We start from the raw sequence: 27,136 nt of genomic DNA on the forward strand, positions 1-27,136 counted from the left end.
GAGTAAGGAAAACCTGTAAATGTACCACTGTTCTTCCCAGAATTATTTCTGATCCTTTTCCTAACTGTGATAGAAGAGAATACATTCACTAAATCAAAGGCTGCAACCATGTTCTTGAGGTCATATTAATCTACTCTAGTGAAGATACTATATCTGATAAGGAAGCTGCATTTTGGGCAACTGCTTGGTTGAGTTTGAGGAGTCCATGGTCATTTTCCAGGATCCATCTGATTTTGTGCAGGGGCTACAGTAGTGAATTAGATGGAGGTGTGATGAGAACCACTACCCTTGCATCTCTTAGATCTTTAAAAGGAGCAGAACTTTCTCTCTCCCTGGGATACGATATTATTGTTTATTTTCTATCTTGATTTGTTGGGGCGGGGTGATTATGGAGATTTCCACTTGGATGCTGGTCCCCATTAGGACAGTTCTTACTCCAGAGGCAAGGACTCAGTGTGTCAATTTCCCAGAATATCTGTACTGACATCCCATCAAGTTGAGTCACTGTGAGGCAGACTTTGGCCAGAACTCCACTGATCACACGTTTCCCTTATATCTCCGTCTACCAGGAGACTATGACAACTCTTTGGGTCTCTGGGTATCAATGTCAACTCAAATCCTATGTCCAACAGTCTTCAAAATATTTGGATGTTTCCCTTTCCACAGGGCACAGTGCAATTCTCTCTGGGGAAGGACTCAGGGAACTATTATTGTGTATACCTGCCATGGTGTTGCAGGATCCCCCCTTGTAGGGGCATGGCTTTCTCTTCATTCAGTGGATTACAGGTCTAAAAAGTGGACAAGGAATCATGGCTTTTTATTGGGGCAACTGCCCTCAATCTCTTCATCATCCACATTTGTTATTTTTTTGTTTTGTTTTGTTTTTTGTTTTTTGCGGTACGCGGGCCTCTCACTGTTGTGGCCTCTCCCGTTGTGGAGCACAGGCTCCGGACGCACAGGCTCAGCGGCCATGGCTCACGGGCCCAGCCTCTCTGCGGCATGTGGGATCTTCCCGGACTGGGGCACGAACCCGTGTCCCCTACATCAGCAGGCGGACTCTCAACCACTGTGCCACCAGGGAAGCCCTGTTTTTTTTTTCATGGTACAATGAGTAGTATCCTTGTTGGCTGCTCTTCTATTTTGCCTCCAGGGACACTGTGTTCTATTAACCATCTTGATAACTCTCTGCGGATCAGTGGCCCTCTGACCTTGCTTCTTACTATGGTGATTACATCCTCTTGGCTTCTGACAATTAAGTACCACATAATGATTCTTCCCCTGTGGTTTCAGTGTTTTTTCCATTGTCCCCATTGCCCAGGTCTGTGACAGTCTCCTCTACCACCAGCCGTGGTCTACAGAGGGGTGTTGTCGAACTTCACAATGATCCTGTTCTCCTTTTACCAGTGCATTCTGTAGGCTTTTTGTGAATTCTCTAAACTTTCCCATGGAATATAATCATCTGGGGTTTTGGCCTTACAGAGTATTTCCATCCTGGCATGCCTACTTCTGAGATCCTTTAAATTCCTTCTTCTGCTATCTTCTGTGGCAATTCTGGCATTTAGTGTGGGTCTTTGTCTCTTCCACGCTCCTAGGAGACATCTTAGTAGCACATCTCTCTATCTCCTTGCCAAGGTTTTAAATCTTGTACTCTGAAAGAGTACTCCCAAATTGACAAACTGTCTAATTCAACCTCTTGTTTTGGTTCTCTTGCTCAAGCACTATCAGTGTCCAAGCTTGTGTGTAATCTTCTGGCTCCAGCAGATACATGCTGGATAGGTCTTATAGTGCCTTTAAGGTACAACAAGTTTCCTCTTATCAGACCCAGCATGACCTCATCTGGCTTTTGTTGTAATTTACTCTTAGTGTATGAATAGGGGAAGGAGAGGTCAGTGTTGAAGGCCATGTATCTCCTGATCTGGGAGACAACTTTGCATTTCCTGCAAGCAAGAGGAGGAATTACCTCTTGATAGGGAGAGGTGGGGCATTCCTGTAGGTGCAGAGGGTTCTGGGGAATCTGGAGATTTATGATTTTCCAAGGCATTCGTCTGATGTCTCCATCCCAGTGTCAGGGTTTAATTTTTTCTCAGCTGGGGCCTCAGCTTGGCATAGCAGACCTGCCAGATTGGGAATTGGAAGTCTAACCTTCTAGGGAGCTCAGCCACTCTAAGGACTCCATCCAAGGCCTGGTCCTCAGCTCCTCTATCCACCTGCCGCAAGATATAAGGGCCTTGTGTATGTTTCCAAAGAGGCCCACTGGCTTCACAGTAACTTTCAAGTGGTGATGGGTTGCTCTTATCTTTTCACTGTCTTTTTCCAAATGACAATCCAGTTTAACTGGATTCCATCATCCTTTCAGTTATTTCCCTCATATTTTTCAACTAACAAATACATTGCACCAGCAAATGTACTCCCTTATGTAAGTATATCATCTCCATCAGCACCTATGAAAGTTTTATCAATTGGCCCAACGCCTACCAGGAGTGATGGGGTCTTTATTGCCAGTGGAGTAGAGATGGAGTGATCCAGCTTCAAAACTCCGCCTCAGCACATGTTTCCTCTTGGACCTCCTGTTTCTGGTTGTCACAGGTTGGGTTTTCTGAGGATCAGACACTGAGATGGAGTTTAGTATGCCTGATGTTTATGAAAGTGTGCATTTGGTTTCAACACCTGTAGAAGGAAGGGAGGGGAAGCATGATGAAGCAGCGGGAGAAGTCAGGCTGCAGCCATGCAGAATGGCAACCCATGGGGATCTTCAGAGCTCCAAGAGCCCTTATGAGTTGAACTGGGATGGCCAGGCTTTCCTACCCCTGTTGTCATCAGTCACTGAATGTGGGATGCCTGCGAAGGGGCATGACCTTGGGTGAGGCAATTCCAGAAGCAGCTGACAAGATGAAAGCCATCTGCTGACTACACTCCCAGCCTCTAGGGCACAAATACTTCATTGAAGGGAGATCTGGACACACCACAATGTCCTCCAGAATAAAGGTTTTGGTTGCTTTTATTGGTATGATTGTTTCTCTCTCCCAGACCTTCAGACAATACCAAGCACATAGCAGACTCTGTAATGAATATTGTTAAATAAATGGAACTAGGTAGAATGTTTCTGGAGCATGCTTTATGGAAACTGGCTCTGTGTTGAGTAATAGTTGGGGCTCACTGAATTGCGGTTGATTGAACAGCGAATTCAGGGGCTGCCAAGTCAGGCAGCCCTGGGCCTACTATCTGGCTTGTCCCTTCTCAGCAACGTGGCCATACCAGGCTCACAGGGATGCAGGCCAGCATCTGGGGTGGCCAGGATTAGAACATCGGGGTGGCGGTGATCAGGAGAGAGACATTTGCATGCACTGGAGCAGACATTCCACAGCACCAACACTTGGGACACAGAAACAGGAGACATCTCTGTTCCCTACAAACAAAAGTTGACCGTTGTGCAGTAGAAGCTGGTCAAGAAGCCGATCCCACAGAGATAGGACTCCAACATTTAAATAACCTATTAAATGGCTTTCATTGTCAATAATCTGATTTGCACTCAAGCAAGACAGGTTAGATGCTTTTGAATGGCCTCAAATATGTCAATATATAACAAGAAGATAAGGAAGAGAATTAGATTCAGCACCCAGGCTTTTGCTTTACATCTTTCAATTTTCTTGGCTAGATTGTTAAATACTTTTATATGGAACCAGAAATTGCTGTCTAATGCTAATTTGCGAACGATACAATCAGTGCTGAGGTAAACGATATAGAGAATTGATACTGGAATAAATTGGGATGTGTCCCTTTAAATAATGATATTGACAAAAGTTTGGCACAAAGGGCGGGGGTCTTCGTTAAGCAACAATGCTATTCCTGAAAGAGGAGCCTGGACGTAGAGAGACAGGCCTCTGGAGTCAGAGGCAGGCTAGCACTCTGGCTCCTCCACTTGCCAGCCCCGCGACCTTGGCAAGTTACTGTACTTCTCTCAGCCTTTGCTTCTGTGAGATGAGTAATAAATGTCACAGGGTTGTTATGAGGATAACTTGATATATAGCCTGTAAAACACTTAGCACAGTACTTGGCACAGAACAACCAATAAATGTGAGCTGTTATTATTTATTATAATTGTTCAGCTCTTACCTGAAGGGCTGAACATTGGCCTCCAGGGAAGGTGGAGCTGGGGGCAGTCCTGGTGGGGTAAGTCACATCTGTAAGTGTTTCTAGCTCATTGCATGGAAAACCTACCTCCACTGGGTCCTCTGGGATAGGTAAATCCAGACATCACGGTGCTCACCTTGTTGAGGGAGGATTATGGTTGCAATCCCAGGAAATCTCATAAAAAGCTCTTTGAAGATTTGGGGAACCTCATGTTCCTATTGACTTTCCTTAACCCCACAGGCTGCTCCCTGCCTGTCAGTCTCAAACCACACCATTGGCCAGATCTTCTCCAAGGCTGGGAGCCCTTCTGATACAGCTCCAAGTCTTGGATATTACACAGCAAACCCAGGTGGTAAAGCATCTTGCACTTAGATGCTCTGAGAATGGAAAGCCCTACACCTGGCTTAACGGTAGAAGAACCTTCTCACCTCCAAATCTTGCAAAGCACTTTGGGCACCATATTCTATGTTTGTGCCATCATCATTTATTTTCTGATTAGTCTGTGAGCTCCCTAATGGTGGATGTAGTATCTTTCTCAACTTTTAGTGACTAGCATCCATTGGGCTACTCTATTAGGCCATGACAGGAGATGGGGCTTGATGGGGTTTCACCTTGCTCCATTGCTTCTTCTCACCATGCGGCTGGATGGGTGTCTTGAGGCTGAAAGATGGCTGTTTGGTGTGGCTCCTGTTAAATATTGGTGCTTTCTGAACTCTGAGATGATGGAGGTATTTCAAGAAAGAGATGGCCTTGGGAATGGGCTTTTTAGAAGGCACTGCAATGCTCTACAGAGAAGATCCTAGCCCTAAATAACATTAAAACTGCTACAGGCATCATTCCTGAGTGTAGACAAATTCTGCAGAGAAGCTGTGTTCCCTGAGACGCTCTGAGATTTTTAGTTACTCTTGGTTTTAGGTTACTTATTTCAGTAGCAGGAGTCACCCTTGGCTACAGGAGCAGAGCACTACATGTCTGGTTATTGGCATTACTGTTGTTTTTTAAGAACATGGCAATGTACACATGGAACTCAGTTTTCCTTTGGATGAGAAAAAAGTAAGATATCAATATGTCCTAGAGGTAATAATAGGGCCTTCATGAGCATCATGGCCCTAGCCAGCTGACCATAGTTTGCTCAGCCTGCCTGCCCCAGCCCTCCATTCCTGGTTCCAGCATCTCTGCCCTGGCTGATCCCGGGTCTATGTCTGTGTGGCTCTGGCTTTTCTCACCCTTCACATTCCTTCTTAAATCTTGCTACTTAGTGCCTTCAGGTTACTTCTTCCCACAGATAGTATAGCTGAAGACACGTGGCCCATAGAAATGAAGGGAGGGTCTTGGTGACTGTAGTAAATACTCATTAAACACGGGCTAAATAAGGGGGAGAAGTTCTGCAGTACTTTGTGGTCCAATCTTTTGACCATCTCTACTTCCTGTGCAATATAAGAAACTGAGGTGGGCCAGTTGCTATTGGTCACCAGAACCAAAGACCTTCTGATCCACGAAATTGATTTCATTCATTCATCTTTAGTTGAACTGGAGCCAAATGGTGGCTTGTAATAGTCATTTTAACATGTTGAAATACTATTTCTAAAATAGTCATTCAACACAACCCGTCTGGAAGTTTTCTGGAGAACAGATATTTTTGGAATCCTTTTGACAGCCAGGCCAGCACAATTGCGTAGAGAAGACTAATGAGTAGTCAATTTGTCTCTTAGCCCCCTTTTTGCTAATAAGCTTTATTGAGTACCTACTGAATGCTTGTGTGATTTTGTAGTGGACAAGCCCTGTTGACCACGATACCCGAAAGGAGGCTCTGGGTGTGAAAGGCCGTCCCGTGTGAAGAGATATTTGTTAGTCTATGACTGAAGCCCTCTTGACAGCCATGCTAGCCAAAGGGAATTTAGGGGCAAACACAGATCCAAGTAGCGATTGATGTACATGAGGTTTTCAAAAGTGCTTGGTTTTTAAAAATACCTCCTGACTCCATTTTTTCTCTATGAGTAAACTGGGGTTTTCCAAAGTGGGCCTCGTGGTCTTTGATTATTATGGGAGAAACAACATTGCCTTTAGCAGCTTCCAACTGAGTTGCAAGCCTGGCACGGAGATGGCTTTCCCCCAAAACCCTGGCTGGGGAGCTCTGGGACTGTGCCTCTGAGGCTGTATGGGTACAAGGACCCAGCACTCAGATCTGCACTTGTGCCCCTGTGAAGCCAGAGAGCTGTAGGCCATGGCCAGAGCTGGACACCACCCAACACTAACTAAATCCATCCTTCTGCTTGGGGCGGAATAAGTGTGTTTCTGAATAAGCTCTCAAAACTGTGAGCGATGGAACTCCCCACCCTGAGGGGGATGAGGAAGGTGGGGACGGCTGAGCACAGCTGACTGATGTCATGTTCACCTCATAAATGGTGAGGGAGCAGGTGGGCAGCAGCAGAGGCACGTGCTGCTTCTGATCTCAAGAAAAGTGGCCTCATCAGGAGGGGAGAAGGTCAGCGAGGTTTCCCGGGCAGAGACCCTGTGAGGCCTGATAAGAAAGGGAGCAATTTTAAAAATCAATGGAATATTTACTAGGATCTGAGCGTAGTCCTCAATCTATTGCAAAGGATACTTTCCAGGTGTCTATAAGTAAAAGACACTTGCCCTTCCATGCAGGTCTCCTAGAAACTGGAGAAAGTTGCAAGGCAGAAAAAAGCCCTCTCCACATCAGAACCATCTGTGATAGACGGCATCTGCCCCTGACATTTTCATTAGCAGGAAATTGATGTTCCTATTTCTGTCTGTTGTAATGGCCATTCTTAGCCATTGTGTGGTAGCAGCTAATGGACAGGAATGGGTAAAAAATTCTTTAATTAATGCAAAATTGAAGCATTTTCTTTCTACACTTCGAGAAGTCAAGTAATTCACAGCAATTCTTGGCACTAGAGTGGAGGTAAAATAATTATACACAATTTCTAGTGATTAAAAGATTGTAAAATAATTTTAATTACATCTTAAAATTATTTATCTTGTAAATGAAAAAGAGTGAAGAGGATGGGAATGATGTTGTGAGGTTCAGAGCAGATCCTGCCGAAACTTCCTCGGGGGCAGCTGCCTGTAACCTGGCATCCAGGCTCTGGGTTTTGGGTCTGGACCCTGTCTCTTATTTGGGCTGACTGGGGCTTTGCTGCCATCCAGTTGCGGTCATGCCTCTCTCACATCCTCTTTGGTTCTCCTTTTGCATGCTATTTTTTCTACCTATGAGTGTCACTTTTTTATTCAGTTCCTGCGTGATTATTCAGGCTTGGCTACAGGATTTTCTTTTTGAAACAATGCTCTTAAAAGAGTAGCATTTTAAATTTTTATAGTTGCCCTGCAAGAGAGTTTTTTGTTTTGTTTTGTTTTTCTAAATCAGAAGTCAGGTATCAGAGAGGCCAAATAGATTGCTGAAGTGTGTACAGCCAACGGGCCGAGCTGAGTGCTTGACAGTCCGTGGGACTCAGCGCTCTTTCTGCCGCCCCAGGCCTCTGCACCAGTGTGCAGACATTCCAGCCCCTTTCTCCCCCTGATAACACACTCACAGAGACACCTGAGAGAAAGCAAGGGTGAACAGGAAGCAGATGAGCCAGGCAGACAAATCCTAGAGCTGGTATCTTGGTTTTCTGTGCTCGGGAGAGAAACTGTAGACAGCTGTCACATTGTCCCTGGGCAGTGGAGCTCAGCCCACTCACACTGCCCTGTAGCGTCCTGGTGGCAGGCCCCACAAAGAAGGGTCATGCTTCATGGCAGTGTCCAAAGATATCCACCGAGGATTTAGCAACTCGGAGTGGGGGAGTGCAGGGGTCTCCTTGCAGAGGAAGGCCGTCTCTGCCCAGCTCATCCTGTTAGGTGTGGGTGCCTCTCTTTACACCTCACGCTTTTTAAGAAATCTTGCTAAAATCCTAGAGCAGAAAGTTCTGGGGCTGAAAGATGTGCCGTCAGCCCAAGCCCAGTGACTGAAATGACCGCATTTTATAGTGAATTGTGAACTTTGTTTATTGTAGGTGTTCATTATAACCTGAAAAAGATGGCATATACTTATATATGTATATATATATATATATATATATATATATATATATATATATATACAAACTGTATAAGATTGAATATACAAAATCAGGTAGACTAATTTACAAGTGATTTCAAGTATTTTTAAGGGTCATTTTGACAATGTGACTTTTTCATGTTCCAACTGCAGGGCCCGTATTTCTAATAGGAATAATCCTATTCTTATTAGACTAGAGAGTCATAACTATGGCTTCCATTGATCGTGCCCCTGCTGACACTTTGATGAACACTTGAAATCTTATAGAATCCCTACAACTACCCTTCAAGGTAGATAATATTCTCATTTTCTGAGATGTAGAATTTGATGATTAGAGAGCTAGGTATGCATTTTGGAGCCTGAGTGATCAGGTTGGAATGGGAACTGGATCACTTCCTGGCTGTCAGAATGCAGACAGCTTACTTAACTTCTCTGAGCTCAGTTTATGGTAACCATAGTTACAAGTGATTCCTGGAGGTCTGCAGTGTGTCCAGACTCCTCCCCCCTGACAGCTCACCCTTGGCAGGCTCCTCCTTCTTCCACTGACTTGCCTTTGTACCTTGACCATACTGGTGTGGGTCTATTTCTAGAAATTATGCCGTTCCATTGATCTATGTGTCTATCCCCTTACCCAAAACACATTGTCTTGATTATCTTTATAGTAAGTTTTAAAATCAGATAATGTTGGCAAACATGCATAAGTATTTATTTAAATCATCATTGATTGCTTTTATCATCAGTTAAAAATTTTCAACATACAGATACTTACAAATGTTAGATTTATATCTATTTCATTTTTGGAGCTTTCATAATTGATACTGGTTTTAAATTTTTGGTTTCCAGTTATTCATTATTTGTATCTAGAAGTAGGATTAATATTTTTGTGTTGATACTTTATCCTGTGACCTTGTTAATCTCACTTATTAGTTCTGGAAAGCTTTTTTGTAGATTTCTTGGAATTTTCTAAGTAGACAATCAGGTTTTCTGTGAATAAGGACAATTTTGTTTCTTCCTTTCCAATGTGTATGCCTTTTATTTCTTTTTCTTGTCTTATGACATTGCCTAAGACATCCAGTACGATGTTAGATAGGATTGCTGGAGGTAAACATTCTTGCCTTGTTCCCTGTCTTGGGGGAAGCATTCAGTCTCTCACCATTAAGTATGATGTCAGCTGTAGGTTTTTTGTACCTGTCCTCTATACAGTGTTATTAGGTTGAGGAATTTCCATTCTATTTCTAATTTGCTGAGAGTTTTAAAAATATATATAAACTGGTGTTGAATTCTGTCAAAACTTCCTCTACATAGATTTATTTGTTTATGTTTTTTTTCCTTCTTTAGCCTGTTAATAAGGTGTATTACATTGATTGATTTTCAAACATTGAACCAGCTCTACATTCCCAGGATAAATCCCACTTGATCATGGTATTTTATTATTTTTATATATTTCTGCATTTAATTTACTAATATTATATTGAAGAATTTTGCATCTAGGGTCATGACGGATATTGATCTGTAGTTTTTTTTCCCTTTGTTATATTGCTTTGGTCTGCTTTTGGTATCAGGGCAGTGATAACCTAGTTGGAAAGAGTTCTCCCTATTTTCAGGAAGAGATTGTATAGAATTGGTGTTGTTTCTTCTTTAAATATTTGTTAGTACTTAGTGAGATCATCTGAGCCTGTAGTTTCCTTTTTCAGAAGTTTTTCTTTTTAAAGTATCAATTCAAGGTCTTTAATAATTATAAGACTATTCAGGTTATCTGTTTCTTCTTGGATAAATTTTGGTTGTTCATGGTTTTCAAGGAATTCGTTCATTTAGCCTAGGCTGTTGAATTTATGTGCATAGTTTTCCCATAGTATTCCCATATGAGCTTTTTAATATCTCTCTGGATCTTCCCTCTTGTCACTTCTGCTGTTTGTAATGTATGTTGTCTGTCTTTTTTTTTCCGGGCTGAAGATTTATCTTTCCTTTTAATTTGTTTTTCAAAGAATCAACTTTTGTTTCCTTGCTTTCTCTCTATTGATTTTTAATTTTCTTTTCTCTTTATTATTTCCTTCCTTCTGTTTGCTTGGGGTTTATTTTGCCCTTTTTCTAGTGTCTTATGTAGTAGCTTAGGTTGCTGATTTGACATCTTTCTTCCTTCTAATGTAAACTTAGAATTCATAAATTTTCCGAAGCACTGATTTAAGTGTCTATCACAGATTTTATATGCTGTCTTTATATTTCTTTCAATTCAAAATATTTTCTAAATTTCTCCTTGATCCATATCATTTTTAATCGAATATTTAGGGTGGTTTTATGTTTATAGAAAAATTAAAAGGAAAATACAGAGACTTCCTAAATCTTCTCCCTCCCCTCCCATAATTCCCCCTATTATTAATATCTTGCATTGGGGTTACAATTGTTGAACCAATTGACATATTGTTATTAATTAAAGTCCATAGTTTATAACAGGGTTCATTTTGTATTGTAACAGTTTTTGCCAAGTACGTAAAGTTATGTACAACCATTACATTACACAAAAGATCCCCTGTGCTCCACCTATTAATCCTTTCACAATCTCACCCCCTCAACCCCTGACAACCACTGATCTTTTTACTGTCTCTGTAGTTTTATCTTTTCCAACATGTCATATAGTCGGAATCACACAATATGTACTCTTTTCAGACTGACTTCTTTCACTTAGAAATAGGCATTTAAGATTCATCTATGTTCTTTCATGGCTTGAGAGTTCATTTCTTTGCATCACTGAATAATATTTCATTGTATGTATGTGCCACTGTTCGTTTATCCATTCATGTGTTGAACAACATCTTGGTTCCTTCCAATTTTTGTCAATTATGACTGTTATAAACATTTGTGTGCAGGTTTTCATGTGAAGTGTGGACATAAGTTTTCAACTCATTGGATAAATATCTAGGAGCACAACTGCTGAATCTTATTATTAGTCTATGGTTAAGTCTGTAAGAAACTTCCAAATTGTCTTCCAAAGTGGCTGTACCGTTTTGAATTTCCACCAGCAACAAATCAAAGTTTCTCCACATCCTCAGAAGCATCTGGTGTTGTCAGTGGATTGGATTTTAGCTATTTTAATAGGTGTGGAGTGGTATCTCATTGTTTTAATTTGTAATTCACTAATAACACATGATGTTGAATACTTCCTATGCTTATCTGCCATCTGTATATCTCCTTTGGTCAAGTATCTGTTCAGATCTTTTGTTCACTTTTTAATTGTGTTGTTCAATTTTTGTTGTAGAGTTATAAGAGTTCTTTGTGTATTTTAGATAAAAGTTCTTTAGCACATATGTGTTTGCAAATATTTTTTCTCAGTCTGTGGTTTGTCTTTTTATTCCCTTAACAGTGTCTTTCACAGAGAAGTTAATTTAATTTTAGTTAAGTCCAACTTACCAATCTTTTCTTGCAGGGATCATGTTTTTGATACATTTAAAATTCATTGCTAAACCCAGGTCACTTACATTTTCCCCTATGTTATCTCCTAAAAGTTTTATAATTTTTCATTTTACATGTAGGTCTATGATCCATTTTGAATTAATTCTTGGGAAGGCATAATGTCAGTGACTAGATTAATTTTCTTTTTTTTCACATGGCTGTCCAGTAGTTCCAGAAAAATTTGTTGAAAAGATTATCTTTTCTCCATGTGATTGTGTTTATTCTTTTATGAAAGATCAGCTGACTATAGTTGTATGGGCCTACATCTGTCCTGTTGATCTATTGTTTATTCTTTTGTCAATACCACATTATTTTGATTGCTGTAGCTTTATAGTAAGACTGGAAGGTGGGTATTGTCAGTCCTTTGACTTTGTTCTTCTTCTTAAATATAGTATTGACTACTCAGGGATCTTTTGCCTTTCCATATAAACTTTGAAATTAGTTGGTTGATATCCACAAAATAACTTGCTGGGATTTTGATCTAGCTTTCATGGAATCTGTAGATCAAGTTGGGAATAATCACTATGTTAACAATACTGAGTCTTCCTATTTATGAGCATGGAATATCTTTCCATTTTTCACATTTTCTTTGATTTCTTTAATCAGAGTTTGGTAGTTTTCCTCATATAGATCTTGTACACATTTTATACTTAGATATTTCATTTTGGAGGGCACTAATGTAAATGGTGTTGTGTTTTTAATTTCAAATTCCACTTGTTCATTGCTGTTATATAGGAAAATGAATTTCTTCCCTTATTGGCTTAGCTAGTATTTCTAGCACAATGTTAACAACAATGAGAGGGGTCCTTGCCTTATTCCTAGTCACAGGGGGAATGTACCTAGTTTCTCACCATTAACTATGATATTTGCTGTGGGGGTTTTGTAGATATCCTTTATCACGTTGAGAAAATCCTCTCTATTCCTAGTTTCCTGAGAGTTTTTATCATAAATAGGTGTTGAAGTTTCTCAAACGCTTTTTATGGATCTACTTGTGTGATTATATGATTTTCTTCTTTAGCCTGTTGATATGTTTGATTATGAATATGATTTATTCCAGCCTTGCAAACCTGGAATAAATTCTCTTGGCAATGGTGTATAATTCGTTTTATACATTGTTGGGTTTGATTTGCTAATGTTTTGTTGAGGATTTTTGCATCTGTATTCATGAGAGATATTAGTCTGTAGTTTACCCTTCTTGTTGTGTCTTTCTCTGGTTCTGGTATGAGGTAATGCTGACCTCAGATAATGCATTAAGAATTGTTCCCTTTGCTTCTGCTTTCTGGCACAGGTTCTAGACAATTAGTATGTCTTTCAAGAAATTGATCCATTTCATTTAAGTTATGAAATTTGTGGGCATATAATTATTTATAATAATTCTTTATTATTCTTTTAATGTCCGAGGTTCAGTACCTTTTCTCTTTTTTTCTTGGTTAGCCTGGCTAGGGTGTTTTCAATTTTATTGATATTATCAAAGAAACTGCTTTTGGTTTCACTGATTTTCTCTGTTGTTTTCCGATTTCTATATCACTTAATTATTTTATGAGTTCTGTTATTTCTTTTCTTCTGCTTACTATGGATTTAATTTGCCATTTATTTTCTAGTTTCCTATGGTGAAAGCTTAGATTATTGATCTTATATATTTCTTCTTTTCCAATATATGCATTCAGTGTTATAAATCACAGCTTTACTCCATCCCACAATTTTTAATAGATTGCATTTTCGTTTTCTTTTAGTTCAAAATATTTAAAAATTTCCCCTGAGACTTCTTTGACCCATGTGTTATTTAGAAGTGTGTTTAATCTTCAAATATTTGGGGATTTCCAGCTCTCTTTCTATTATTCATTTCTAGTTTATTCCATTGTGGTCTGAGAGCATCCTTTGCATGCTATCTATTTCTTCAAATTTGTTAAAATATGTTTTATATCTTAGAATGTGTTCTATCATGGTGAATGTTCCATGTGGGCTTGAGAAGAATGTGTATTCTACCATTGTTGGATGAAGTAGTCTATAAAAGTCAATTAGATACAGCTGATTGATGGTGCTATGTATTCAACCATATCCTCACTGATTTTTTGCCTGCTGAATCTGTCAGTTACTGGTAGAGGGGTGTCAAAGCTTCCAAGTATAATAATGGATTTGTCTATGTCTCTTGAAGTTCTGTTAGATTTTGTCTCACATATTTTGATGCTCTGCTGTTAGGCATATGAACATTAAGAATGGTTATGTCTTCTTGGAGAATTGACCCCTTATCATTATGTAATGCCTCTGTTTATTACTGATACTATTCCTTGCTCTAAAGTCCTACTTGTCTAAAATTAATACAGCTACTCCAACTTTTTTTGATCAGTGTTAGTATGGTATATCTTCATCCACCCCTTTACTTTTATTCTAGCTGTGCTTTTATATATAAAATGGGTTTCTTATAAACAACATATACTTGGGTCTTGATTGTTTTTATCCACCATGTTAGTCTCTGTCTTTTTGTTGGTGTATTTAGACCATTCACATTTAAAGTGATTATTGATATAACTGGATTACCATAGTTATTAACTTTTAAAAAATTCATTGTCCTTGTACTTTGTTTTTTCCCTGTCTTCTACTCTTTCATTCTGGCTTCTCTGGTGTTCACAGACCATTTTATATAATTCTATTTTTTCCTCTTTTAGCATATCAATTATACCTTCTCTTAAAACTTTTTAAAGTGGTTGCCCTAGGGTTTGCAGTATGCTTTTACAACTAATCCAAGGCCACTTTCAAATAACACTATAATGCTTCACTGGTCGTGCAAGTGTCTTGCAAGAGAGTATTTCCAATTCCTCCCTCCCATTCCTTATAATATTACTGTCATTCATTTCTCTTATCCAAACTATACTCACTGAATTCATTGTTGTTATTATTATTTTGAACAAGGTATTATCTATTAGATCAAGTAAGAAAAATAAAAATAAAAGATTTTACTTTATCTTCATTTATTTCTTCTCTAATTGATTTATTCCTTTTTTAATGTAGATCTAAATTTCTAAACTATATCATTTTTTTTCTCTCTGAAGAACATTTTTTCACATTTCTTGCAAGGCAGGTCTACTGTTGACAAATTCCCTCAATTCTTGTTTGTCAGAGAAAGTATCTCTCTGTCACTTTTGAAGGATAATTTCATTGGATACAGAATCTAAGTTGGTGGTTATTTTCTTTCAACTCTAAATGTTTAACTTCACACTCCTCTTGCTTGCATCATTTCTGAAAAGAAGTCTGATGTAAGTCTTATCTTTTTTCCTCTGTAGGTAAGGTTTCTTCAAGATCTTCTTTGTCATTGATTATTTTGCAGTTTGAATATGATATTCCTTGGTGTAATTTTGATATTTATCTTACTTGGTGTTATTTGAGCCCCCTGAATCTGCAATTTGGTGTCTGTCATTAATTTTGGAAAATCCTCAGCCATTATTATTTCAAATGTTTTCTTTTCTCTCTCTTTTTCTTCTGGTATCCACATTACATTTGTGTTATTTCTTTCCTGCAATTGTCCCACAGTTCTTGAATATCCCATTTCATATTTTTCATTATTTTTTTCTCTTTGCATTTCAATTATGGAAGTTTCTATTAGTATATCTTCAAGCTTATTGTTCTTTGCTTGGTTGTGTTTAGTCTAGTGATAAGCCCATCAAATGCATTTCCCATTTGTTACCCTGTTTTCTGTTTCCTAGCATTTCCTTTTGATTTTTTCTTAATTTCTATCTCTGTGTTTACATTATCCATCTGTTATTTCATGTTGTCCATTTTTTCCATCAAAGTCTTTAGCATATTAATCATAGTTGTTTTAAATTCTCTGATAAATCCAAAATTTCTGCCAAATCTAAATCTAGTTCTGCTGCTTGCTTCGTCTTTTTAGACTGTGTTTTTTTAAATTTTATTTTATTTTTGGAATGAATGTAAATTTTTGTTGAAAGCTGAGCATGATGGTTTGGGCAAAAGTAATTGATATAGTATGGTCAGAGAACATACTTTGTATGATTTCAATTAAAACATTTTTTTTGACCCAGGATATAGTCTATGGTGGTGATTGTTACATGTAAACTTGCAAAGAATATGCATTCTGCTGCTATTGTGGCAAGTGTTCTATAAGTGTTAATTAGATCCAGTGGGTTGATGGTGTTCAGTTCTTCTGTCTCTTTGATGATTTTCTGTTTGTTGTATCTTTAACTGGGAAGGATATGTTGAAGTATTCAACTATAATTGTTCATTAGTCTATTTCTCCTTTCAGTTCTATCATTTTTTGCTTCATGTATTTTGAAGCTATATAGTTAGGTACATACATATTTAAAATTATAATGACTTATTAGTGAACAGAACTTTCTACCATTCGTACTGTCCCTTTTTTATTTCTGATAATTTTTCTTGCTTTTATTATTATTTTTTTACTTTGTATGATATTTATATAAGCATTCCAGGTTTCTTTTTTTTTTTAATAAATTTATTTATTTTTGGCTGTGTTGGGTCTTCGTTTCTGTGCGAGGGCTTTCTCTAGTTGCGGCAAGCGGGGGCCACTCTTCACTGTGATGCATGGGTCTTTCACTGTCGCGGCCTCTCTTGTTGCGGGGCACAGGCTCCAGATGCGTAGGCTCAGTAGTTGTGGCTCACAGGCCTAGTTGCTCCGCGGCATGTGGGATCTTCCCAGACCAGGGCTCGAACCTGTGTCCCCTGCATTAGCAGGCAGATTCTCAACTACTGCACCACTAGGGGAGCCCTCTAAGTTTCTTTTGATTAGTGTTTACATGGTACATTATTTTCTATTCTTTTACTTTAATCTTCCAATGTCAATACATTTACAGTGGTTTTTTGTTGATACCAGATAGTTGGGTCTTTTAAAAATTCATTTTGACAACCTCTGTCTCCTAATTGGTGTCTTTAAAACATTTATATCTAATGTAATTGATTGGTAGGTTTGGATGTATGCCCGCCATTTTTTGTTTGTTTCTTAAGTTTTTGAAAAGTTTATATACACATGTACATGCATATGTATTTGTGTGTGTATTATTTTTATTGTGGTAAAATACACAGCAAAAAATTTTTTAACCATTTTAAGTGTGCAATTTAGTGGTATTGAGTACATTCACAGTGTTGTATAACCATCACCACTATCCATTTCCATTACTTTTTCACCACCTTAAAGAAATTCTGTACCCATTAAATAATAACACCCCATTTCTCCCTATTCCCAGCCCCAATAACCATTACTGTACTTTTTGTCTCTATGAATTTACCTATTATAAGTATGTCATATAAGTGAAGTGATACAGTATTCCTTATTTTGAGTCTGGCTTATTTTACATAGCATAATATATTTAAGGTTCAACCATATTGTAGCATGTATCAGAATTCCATTCCTTTTTTTTTTTCTTTTTTGTGGTACGTGGGCCTCTCACTGCTGTGGCCTCTCCCATTGCAGAGCACAGGCTCTGGACACACAGGCTCAGCAGCCATGGCTCACGGGCCTAGCCACTCCCCGGCATGTGGGATCTTCCCGGACCAGGGCATGAACCCGTGTCCCCTGCATCGGCAGACGGACTCTCAACCACTGCGCCACCAAGGAAACCCTACATTCCTTTTTAACATTGAATGATATTCCATTATATATATAGAATACATTTTTAAAATTCATTATTCTGTTGATGAACATTTGACTTGTTTCCACATTTTGGTATTATGAATAATGCTGCTATGAAACTTGGTGTATAAGTGCCTGTTTGAGTCCCTGCTTTCAGTCCTTTTGGGTACATACCTAGAAGTGGAATTTTTGGATCATAGGGTAATTCTATGTTTAACTTTGAGGAAATGCCAAACTGTTTTCCACTGAGGCTGCACTAATTTACATCCCAACCACAATGCAGAAGTGTTCCAGTTTCTCCACCTCCTTGCCAATGCTTTTTACTTTCTGTGTTCTGATGAATGTGAAGTGGTATCTCATTGTAGGTTTGATTTGCTTTTCATAATAACTAATGATAAGGATCATCTTTTCATGTGCTTATTGTTCATTTGTATACCTTCTTTGGAGAAGTATCTATTCAAGTCCTTTGCCCATTATTAAACTGAGTTGTTTGTTTTTGTTGATGTTGAGTTGTAGGAGTTCTTTATATATTCTGGATATTACTCTTATCAGATATATGATTTGAAAATATTTTCTCCCATTCTGTGGGTTGTCTTTACAATCACTAAATAGTATTCTTTGATGCATAAAAGTGTTTAATTTTGATGAAGTCCAAGTCATCTTTTTTCTTTTTTTGGCCTATATATTTGATGTCATATCTGAGAAATCATTGCCAAATGCAATGTCATTTTTTTCCAACAAGTTGTATAATTTTGGCTTTTTTGTTTAAGTCTTTATTTTCAGTCAATTTAACATTTGAATTTCATTTTTTTTGGTGTGTGGATATCCAGTTTTCCCAGCACCATTTGTTGGAAAGACTGTCCTTTCCCCCACTGAGTAGTCTTTGTACCCTTGTCACAAATCATTTGATCTTATACATAAGGGTTCATTTCTGGGCTCTCTATTCCATTCCATTGGTCAGTATGTCTGTCCTGATGCCAGTACCACACTGCATTGATTACTGCACCTTTGTATTAAGTTTTGTAATCAGGAAGTGTGACCTCTCTCTGTTCTACTTTTTCAAGATTATTTTGACTATTTGGGGTCCTCTAAGATTCCAAATTAATTTTAAGATGAGTGTTTCTACTTCTGCAAAAAGCACCATTGGGGTTTTGAGGGGGATTACATGAACTCTCTAGATGTTTTTGGGTGTATTATTATCTTAATGATATTAAGTCTTCTAATTCATGAACACAAGATATCTTTCCACTTATTTATGTCTTCTTTAATTTTCCTCAGAAATGTTTTGTTGTTTTCCATATGTAGCTCTTTTGCCTCTTTGTTTAAATTTATTTCTAAGTACAGTTGACCCTTGAACAATGTGGTGGTTAGTGCACCAACCCTCCACACAATAAAAAAATCCATCTATAACTTTATAACTGGCCCTCCATAACCAAAATTCCATATCCACGGATTTGACCAACCATGGATCATGTAGTACTGCTGTAGAATTTACTGAAAAAAATCCATATGTATGTGAACTCACACAGTTCAACCCTGTGTTGTTCAAGGGTCAACTGTATTTTATTTTTCTGATGTATTGTAAATAAAATATCTCAATTTCCTTTTTGGATTGTTCATTATTAATATATAGAAATACAACTGACTTGGGGGTGTGATTTGTATTTTGCAACTTTGTAAATTTATTTATTAAGTCTAACATATTTATTTGTGGAATATTTAGGGTTTTCTATGTGTAATATTATGTCATTTGTGAACACAGATAACTTTAATTCTTCTTTTCCAATTTGAATGCCTTTTATTTATTTTTCTTGCTTAAATGCTCTGGTTAAGATTTCCAATACAGTGTTGAATAGAAATAGTGAAAGCTGGCATCCTTATCTTGTTTCTGATTATAGGGGAAAAGTTTTCAGCCTTTCACCATGATAATTGTGGGGTTTTCATATATGGTCTATATCATAGTGAAGAAGTTTTCATCTATTACTAGTTTGTTAAATTTTTTTATCATGAAAGTATTTTGAATTTTGTTGAATGCTCTTTCTGCATCAATTGATATGATCATGTGTATTATTTTCTTTTATTTCTTTTTACATCGTGTATTACACTGATTGATTTATGTATGTCAAAACATCCTTGCATTCCAGGAATAAATCCCACTTAGTCATCATGTATATTCCTTTTAACATGCTACTAAATACAAGAGTATTATTTTCTTTTATTTCTTTTTACATCGTGTATTACACTGATTGATTTATGTATGTCAAAACATCCTTGCATTCCAGGAATAAATCCCACTTAGTCATCATGTATATTCCTTTTAACATGCTACTAAATTCCATTTGATAGTATTTTGTTGAGGAATTTTGTATCAATATTCTTAAGGGAAATTGGTCTGTAGCTTTCTTTTCTTGTAGCATCTTTGTCTAGCTTTAGTGTAGGAGTAATGCTGGCCTCATCGAATGAGATAGCAAGAGGTCCTTCCTCCGCAAGTTTTCGGAAGAGCGTGAAAAGAATGAATGTTTCCTAAGTTTTTTTCATTCTTCTCTTTCCCCTTCCCTGCCTTCCTTTGGATATTTGAATATGTGTTTTTATTTCACTTTACTTTTTTCTTACACTTAAAAAATTGAAATGAAATTTATATAACAAAATTAACATTTTGCTATAGTAATCAAAACAGAGTGTTACTAGCTTCAGGACAGACTTGGACAAGTGGACTAACATTGAGAGTCCAGAAATAAACCCATATTTTAATGGCCAATTGTTTTCAACAAAGTTGCCAAGATTATTTAGTGGCAAGAAGAATGGTCTCTTGAACTAAGGGTGCTGGGACAACTGGATAGCCACATAGAATGAAGTTGGACCTGTAGCTCGTGTCATACACAAAAGTTAATTCAAAATTGATCAATGCCCTAAATATATGAAGTAAAACAATAAAAGTCTTAGAATTCAACATAGAGGTAAATCTTCATGACCTCGGATTTGACAAAGGATTCTTAGATATAACACCAAAAGCATGAGCAACAAAAGAAAAAAATAGATACATTGTGTAACAAGGTGTGTTGTAAGGGATAATTATATTACTTAATTTTTTTTTTTTTTTAACCATCAGTCAGGTGTGGCCATAAAATAACACTGCAGAAAGACATACAAAAGTAAAAGAGTTTTATTATATTCACAGGTCCTAGGAGAGGGAGAAATGGCATGCCACTCAGGGGCCATATGGGAGGAGCCCCCTAGGCTCAACCAAGAAGCTGGGGAGTCAAGAGAGAGAGTGTGAGGACCTATGGGCAAGTGCCTTTATTGGGGTCAGCATGGAGTATACAAGCAAAAGACATGAGGGTATTCCACTAGTGTGTTCAAATGTCACTAGGTTGCAGTCAGGGGAGGGTAATAAGGGGAACTTGTGGCAGGGGCTAGCCTTATCACACTGGTGCATCTGGTTTCCTGGTTGGGTGCTTATAGCCTGATGGTGGGAATATTGAAGCATCAGGAAAATATGAAGTTTAAAAATTACAATATAGAAAGGCATTATCAAGAAAGTGAAAAATCAACTTACAGAAGGGATAATATTTGCAAATCATATATCTTGGTCTAGCAAGTGTCTAGTATACAGAATATATAATAAACTCATACAACTTAACAAAAAGACAAATAACGTAACTATTTAGTTTTGACTGTGTATATTTTACAGTTTTATTTAGTGATTGCTCTAAGGATTTAAATTCTCATTGTTTAATTATAAAACTAAATAACATTTTGTTACTTGAAGTGGGATATGGAAGCTTTAACCTTCCCTCATTTATATTGTTTTCATATGTATTACATTTACATACATTAGAAATGCCATCAGACAATGTTATATATTCTTCTCTCAACTTATGTATATTGTAAGGAACTTAAGAGGAGAAAAATAGCTTATTATACTTATTCACGTATTTACCATTTCTATTACTGCTCCTTTATTTATGATGTTCCAAATTTCCCCTGATGTCATTTCCCTTCTTCCTGAAATGCTTGCTTTAGCATTTCTTTTAGTTCAGTTTAGTCCCTGTAACTCTCTTAGGTTTCCTTAATCTGAGAACGTTTTTATTTTGCTTTTACTTTATGCCTGAAGGATTATTTTCACTGGATAGAATTGTAGGTTGAGAGTCATCTTTTTCAGCCCCTTAAAAACATTAAAACATCGTGCCACGTTCCTCTGGTCTCTCTCTTTCTCTGTCTGTCTCTCTCTCTCTCTCTCTCTCTCTCTCTATATATATATATATATATATATATATATATATTTGAACTCTGCAGTCCTTCAAATAAGTATTTCTCTATTATATATATATATATATATATGTATAGTTTTTGTTTTTGTTGTTGTTGGGTGCCTTCAACATTTTTTTCTTTGCCTTAATTTTTTAACAATTTAATGATGTATCTGGGCAAGGATTCCTTTGAATTTATTCTTTTGGGTTTCATGAGTTTCTTGAATCTATAAAGTTATGTGTTTCATCAAATTCGGGAAGTTTTCAGCTATCTATCTATCTATTTATCTATCTATTGTAGTGCCTTCTTTTTCTTATTCTTGTGGAACTTTAATAATATGAATATTAGACCATTGGTAGTTTTCCACTGTCCCTCTGTCTCTATTTTTTTCAATTATTTTTCTCTCTGTTGTTCATACTCATTAATTTTTATTGATCTGCTTTTGAGTTCAGTGAATCTGTCCTCTCTCATCTCCAGGCTAGTAAGCTAATACAATGAATTGGATTTTTTGTTTTTGTATTTCTTTAGCTGTAAAAATTTCATTTTATTCTTTTATGTATCTTCTATTTCTGTGCTGAGACTTTATAGCCTTCCGTTCATTTCAAGAGCGTTTCTCATTATTTCATGGAACATAGTTATAATAGCTGTTTTAAAATCTTTGTCTGATAGTTCCAACACTATGCCACCTCAGGTTTGGTGTATGTTGTTGTTTTTTTCCCTTGAGTAATAGAGAAATTTTCCTGATTCTTCATCTTCAAGTAATTTTGGAATGTATCTTGGGCATTTTAAATATTACTCTAGACTCCAACTCTTGTTTAAATCATTTGAAGAATGTTTATTTTTGTTCTGGTTTATTTTGTTTCAGAAGGCAATCAAGCCGGTTATCTTCAGACTGAAAGCCCATAGTTTGTGGGTTCTGGTTCCAACTTAAATTCTGTTTTTAAAGCTCTTATAGGCCTATTCAGATCTGCTCTCCATGCGTGTCCAGTCTGGGACCTGGGAAGTAATCTATTCTGTAGTGTAGTTCTCAAAGCCTTTGGTATATTGCTTAAGGTCAGATCCATGCATATGCAGCTTGGGTGCAAGCCCAGAAGTGCATATACAACTTCATAGGATCACATTCTTGAGTTCTCTTCTCTCCACAATCTCCTCAACACTTTCTTCCTCCCAGGGACTTTCTCTCCTGGTCTTCTGACTAGTTTCCTTGCTCTGCTGTTCACTTCCTGCACCTGCATCTACCTCAAGGGTCCAGTGGCAGGGTGATAGGGAGGAAGAAAGAATGTGGATTCTCCTCATGCTTTTGGGACCACAGTTCCACTGGTCAGAGAAGAAAGTTTTCCCTCCTTCCTAATTTTATTCACCTTACCAGCCACCATTGTTGCTCTGTCACTGTAAGATTGCCTTGCGCTGGAGCAGAAGAAATGAAACACAAACAAACAAGAAAAGTGGGGAAATTTCCCCACTGGCTTTGATTGTAGGATCCTATTTTAGGCTTTTCTGATCAGAAATACAGAACTTACCTTGGACCTTTTTCTGACTGTACCTGGTGCACTCTTCCAAGTTTTGGACTGCCTTTGAGTTCAGGCTGGAAAAAGCAAAGTACAGGAGGGAAATTAAGGATATTTCCTACTATTTTGGTGGCATTTTAATATCGTTTTTTCTTCTCTAATTTGGCTGGTATCATTATCTTTTCAAAATCCTAAGATCACTGCTCTAACTATCCTGTTCAGGGTTTTAGCTGTAGTCAGTGAGAAAGACAGGGTGGAATATGCTTATCCCATGTTAACTAGAACTGGAACCCAAGTAGTTTTTCTTATTCCCATTTTACAGCTGAGAAAACTGATCTTCTGAAAGGTAATTTTACTTTGTGTTCTTCTGTTTTCTTTCACCCTAGAACCCAATAGCACTAAATAACAGAACTAAGGTTTTAGCCTTTATTCTGTCTTATTTCAATGTTCCTAATCTACCTACCTACCTTCTTGCCAGTTCAAGAAGCCTAGATCCAGTCTGGAGATGTGGGACAGAAGCTAAAGTACGGATAACCACGAGCTGCTTTGGCTCACTCCTAGGTGAATTATGGTAGCAAGATCTCTTGATTGGAGGTCAGGAAGTCTATATTCTATTATTCATTTGGCTTTAATCCTCAGTCAATACCACTTCTATCTCAAAAATCTCAGTTTTTAAAAAAAATTATACTTAAACTATCTCTGATAAATCTCCCTGCACTGACATTCTTCTATTCTGTGGCAGATGTCTTCTAGAAACTCAGTAAAGGAAGAGACCTTAGGAGACTGGGTTATAAAGGTATTATTCTTGTGTAAGATGGATGGGACTCAAGTTATGTCCTACCTAATGATTAAGCAGGAGTTATTAACATAGGGAAAGAGTAGGGCTGTGTTAGCCAACTCTTGTTTTTATGGCTTCTGGCACTCCTTTTGCCCCCTGGTTACATCTGACTCAACCATCCCACCCACACATTCTATCCTTGTATTTCCATGAGGCTGTGCTGTCCTCCAGCTTGTGGGTGAACAGGAGACTCACTAGAAAATTGACATATTTTATCCTCTTTGTCATAGGGATTGGTGCAGGGGTGGCCACATGACTCAAGCCTACCTAATCATAGCCTTTTATTCTGGAACAGTTGGGAAAGAGGAGCTTTATATTTCTACAACATCTATTAAGTTCATAAATTAAAAGCCTAATGTTCTCAGTAGTCATCTTTGCCATATGAGGGAAGAGCTTCTGGAGGGTGGAGCCAATGCAGCAGGACCTGGAGCCAAGGAGATGGGGAGAGACAGAGTATTAAAGATGTTATTTGAGACTCTAGATTCAGCCATGACAGAAGTCAACTACTTTTTTAGCCTTTACATTTATGTATATCAATAAAATCTCTTTTGTGCTTAGATCGGCATAAATTGAATTTCTTTCACCAGCCCAGACTGGTACCAGGGTGGCTAAGAGGAGAAGTAATATGGCAATGGGAAGAAGCTGAGAATGAGCCTGAAACTTTTGGAGACGGCAGAGGAGACACTGAGGTCCTTAGAGCAGAGGCGATTTTGTGGGAGTAATGAGAAATGAAGTCTTAAGAATAGAGTTCCATGAGATCTTGGACTATCTGTTCTACCAGGCCATGACATTTGAATTTTTTCTTCAGACAAAGAAATGAGACGATACCTGAGCTGGGCTAATGCAGCATCAGGATTTATTTCAAAGGATGCCAGTTGAGCTGGTATCAAACCTTGTGTAGAGAATGGAGCAGAGATCCCTTAAAGTAAGGAGTGAGTTATCCATTGGTTCCTCTGATTCTGCTGTAGTAGTTTCCTAAGTGACCAAATCTTGCACCAGGTGCTGGGACGGTGGACTCTTCTCAGGCACCCTGGAAAAGCCAACATTTCCATTTAGAACTTGGGCAGAGCAAAGACCCAGGCTTTAATCCCACCTATGCCTTGCCTTTACTAGCTGTGGGAACCTTGGGACAAGTCATTTGGCTTCTTGGCCTTAGTTTCCTCAGAGATCTCAAAGTTTTTTTTTTTAAGTATCAATGCCTGACCTACTTAGCTGACACGATTCTTTGACTTTTAAATGAAGTACTCTCTGTGAATGGACTTTGTGGATAAGGTGAGTTCAGCCAGTCCAAGGGAAAGTTCCTTGAGAGCTGCTCAGGGTGCCTCTGTTCTCCTTCCCCGAGTCCTGTCTGTCACACTGCGGACTTGGTCTCCAAGTGCTTCATGGGAAAATGAAGCTTCCTGCTTCCAAAGAGCTCTGTCCCTGCTCTGGGTCACCTTGACGAGGAAGTTGGCTTCAATTCCAATAAATCTAGGATAAGGCAATAGATCATAAATTGGTCCTGGCTTCCCTATGAGGTAGTGAGCTCTCCATCTCAAGGAGGATTCAAGCATCTAAATAAATATCTGTCATAGGGGCTATGGAGAGTTCTATTTCCTTCCTCTCCAGAGAGAAGCTCAGGACCTGACTGATTTTGGATGCTATGGTCAGATCTGCCTACTCCCTCAATCCTCAAGAATGTGTATTTCCGTCTGTGATCTGTGCAATACCCTCCCATTAAAGAATTAAAAGTGTGTTGTTTTATGATAGGTTTGCTGTTGGTTTTTAGTACTTTTTGGGATTTTCAAAAGCCCAGCTCTACCCCTCCTCTTCATCACTCCTATACCCAGCCTTTTGGTTCACAATAGCCAAACACATTGTCCTGCATAAGTAATAATGAAGAAATCTATGAGAAAAGATTCATGCCACTTGCTGATCAGTTTAATAATGGAGGATATCTCCACTGCATTATAGGGAGACAAATTAAAAGGGCAGGGACAGCTCCCAGAAATCATCTGTTCCTGTTAGCAAAGAGAATATTAATGAAAAACAAAATTGAGCTCCTCTTGTGTCTGATTTTCATCAGATTGTACAGGTATTGAGAAATAGCTATAGAAATCCTGTTCATTAGTAGTTAATTCAAAATAACTTTGGCCTCTGCTCCATTTCTGACTATTACTTCTCTTGTGGGCAGGAAAGCCAGTCACCTTGCTGGGCCCATTGTACCAGGAGAATTGATAATGGAGCTAATTCAGTTCTCTTTATGGACCAAATATCTAGGCAGTGGAAATGGGCATCAAGTCAATGATACACTTGGATGGGAGGAAGAGAGAGAGGGGCACTAGGCCATTGGGCTTTCTTCTCCTGGTGGGGAAATTCCAGTTGTCCAGGGGAACAATGGTCTCAGTTCTGTAGAACTGAGGTCCTTCTAGAGAAGAAAGGGTACCGGGGCGTGTTGCCCAGTAGAGAAGTCACATCTGGCTGCTCTGTGTGCATCTTCTGGGCCTCTCTCTGCCTCATCCCTGCCGTGAGTGGCTCAGCAGGGGAGCTTCGCAGGATGAAGAGGGTCTGAGATGTCCTGTATGCACGCCGACATGAATAGAGAAGTGCTTCCAGCCTCCCCACAGCTCATGAAGACCACCTTTAGTGCCCTCCTTTGGGATTAGAGGGAAGTCTATGGCTAGTCCCATTATTAGGCTGCTAGGATGGCAGGGCCCAGAAAGAACAAGAGGTTCTGGTGAAGAGGAGGCAAAGGCCTGCTTTGTCTGCACGGCTCCCCACTCCCAGCTGGCTCCAGGACACTTTTGGTTCCTAGGGAGGGGAGAAGTTTCTACAAGAAGGAAGGGAAAATATGGGCTCAGGCAAGGTACCTGGGCAGACCCCGAAGATAAACATGTCAGATCCCCCACGTGAGGGCTAACCTTTTTATCCACTGGGACCTCTGCAATCCAGATGTCCCCACGTGTCCCCAGGCTTTGGGTAGAGATGAAGGAAGGGCTGCTAATGCCATAATGAAAAGGCTCATCTCTCACTGTGCCAACCGGCCCTCTAGATTTCAGCCCCCTGCGGATTTTCCCGAGTGTTTCTGGCATCTTCAGTGGCTGCCTTGCTTGAGTTCACACAGTCCACCTGTGCCTGGCTCTGTCCCTCTCCCACTTCACCAATGTAGGGGACGGCCATGTCCACTGGACACCTGTCATGTCTAGCCAGCTTCTATCAGGTATGACATCTGACGTGGCAGGACCCAGGGAGGAGCTGCTCCAGCCCCTGGGGTGTGGTCAGGGTGTCAGGGCATGGCTCCCACCCTAGGGCCCGGCTCC

Source organism: Monodon monoceros, unplaced genomic scaffold, assembly GCF_005190385.1.
Source record: "Monodon monoceros isolate NGI ecotype Baffin Bay Population unplaced genomic scaffold, NGI_Narwhal_1 Super_Scaffold_10, whole genome shotgun sequence".
Lineage (NCBI taxonomy): Eukaryota > Metazoa > Chordata > Mammalia > Artiodactyla > Monodontidae > Monodon > Monodon monoceros.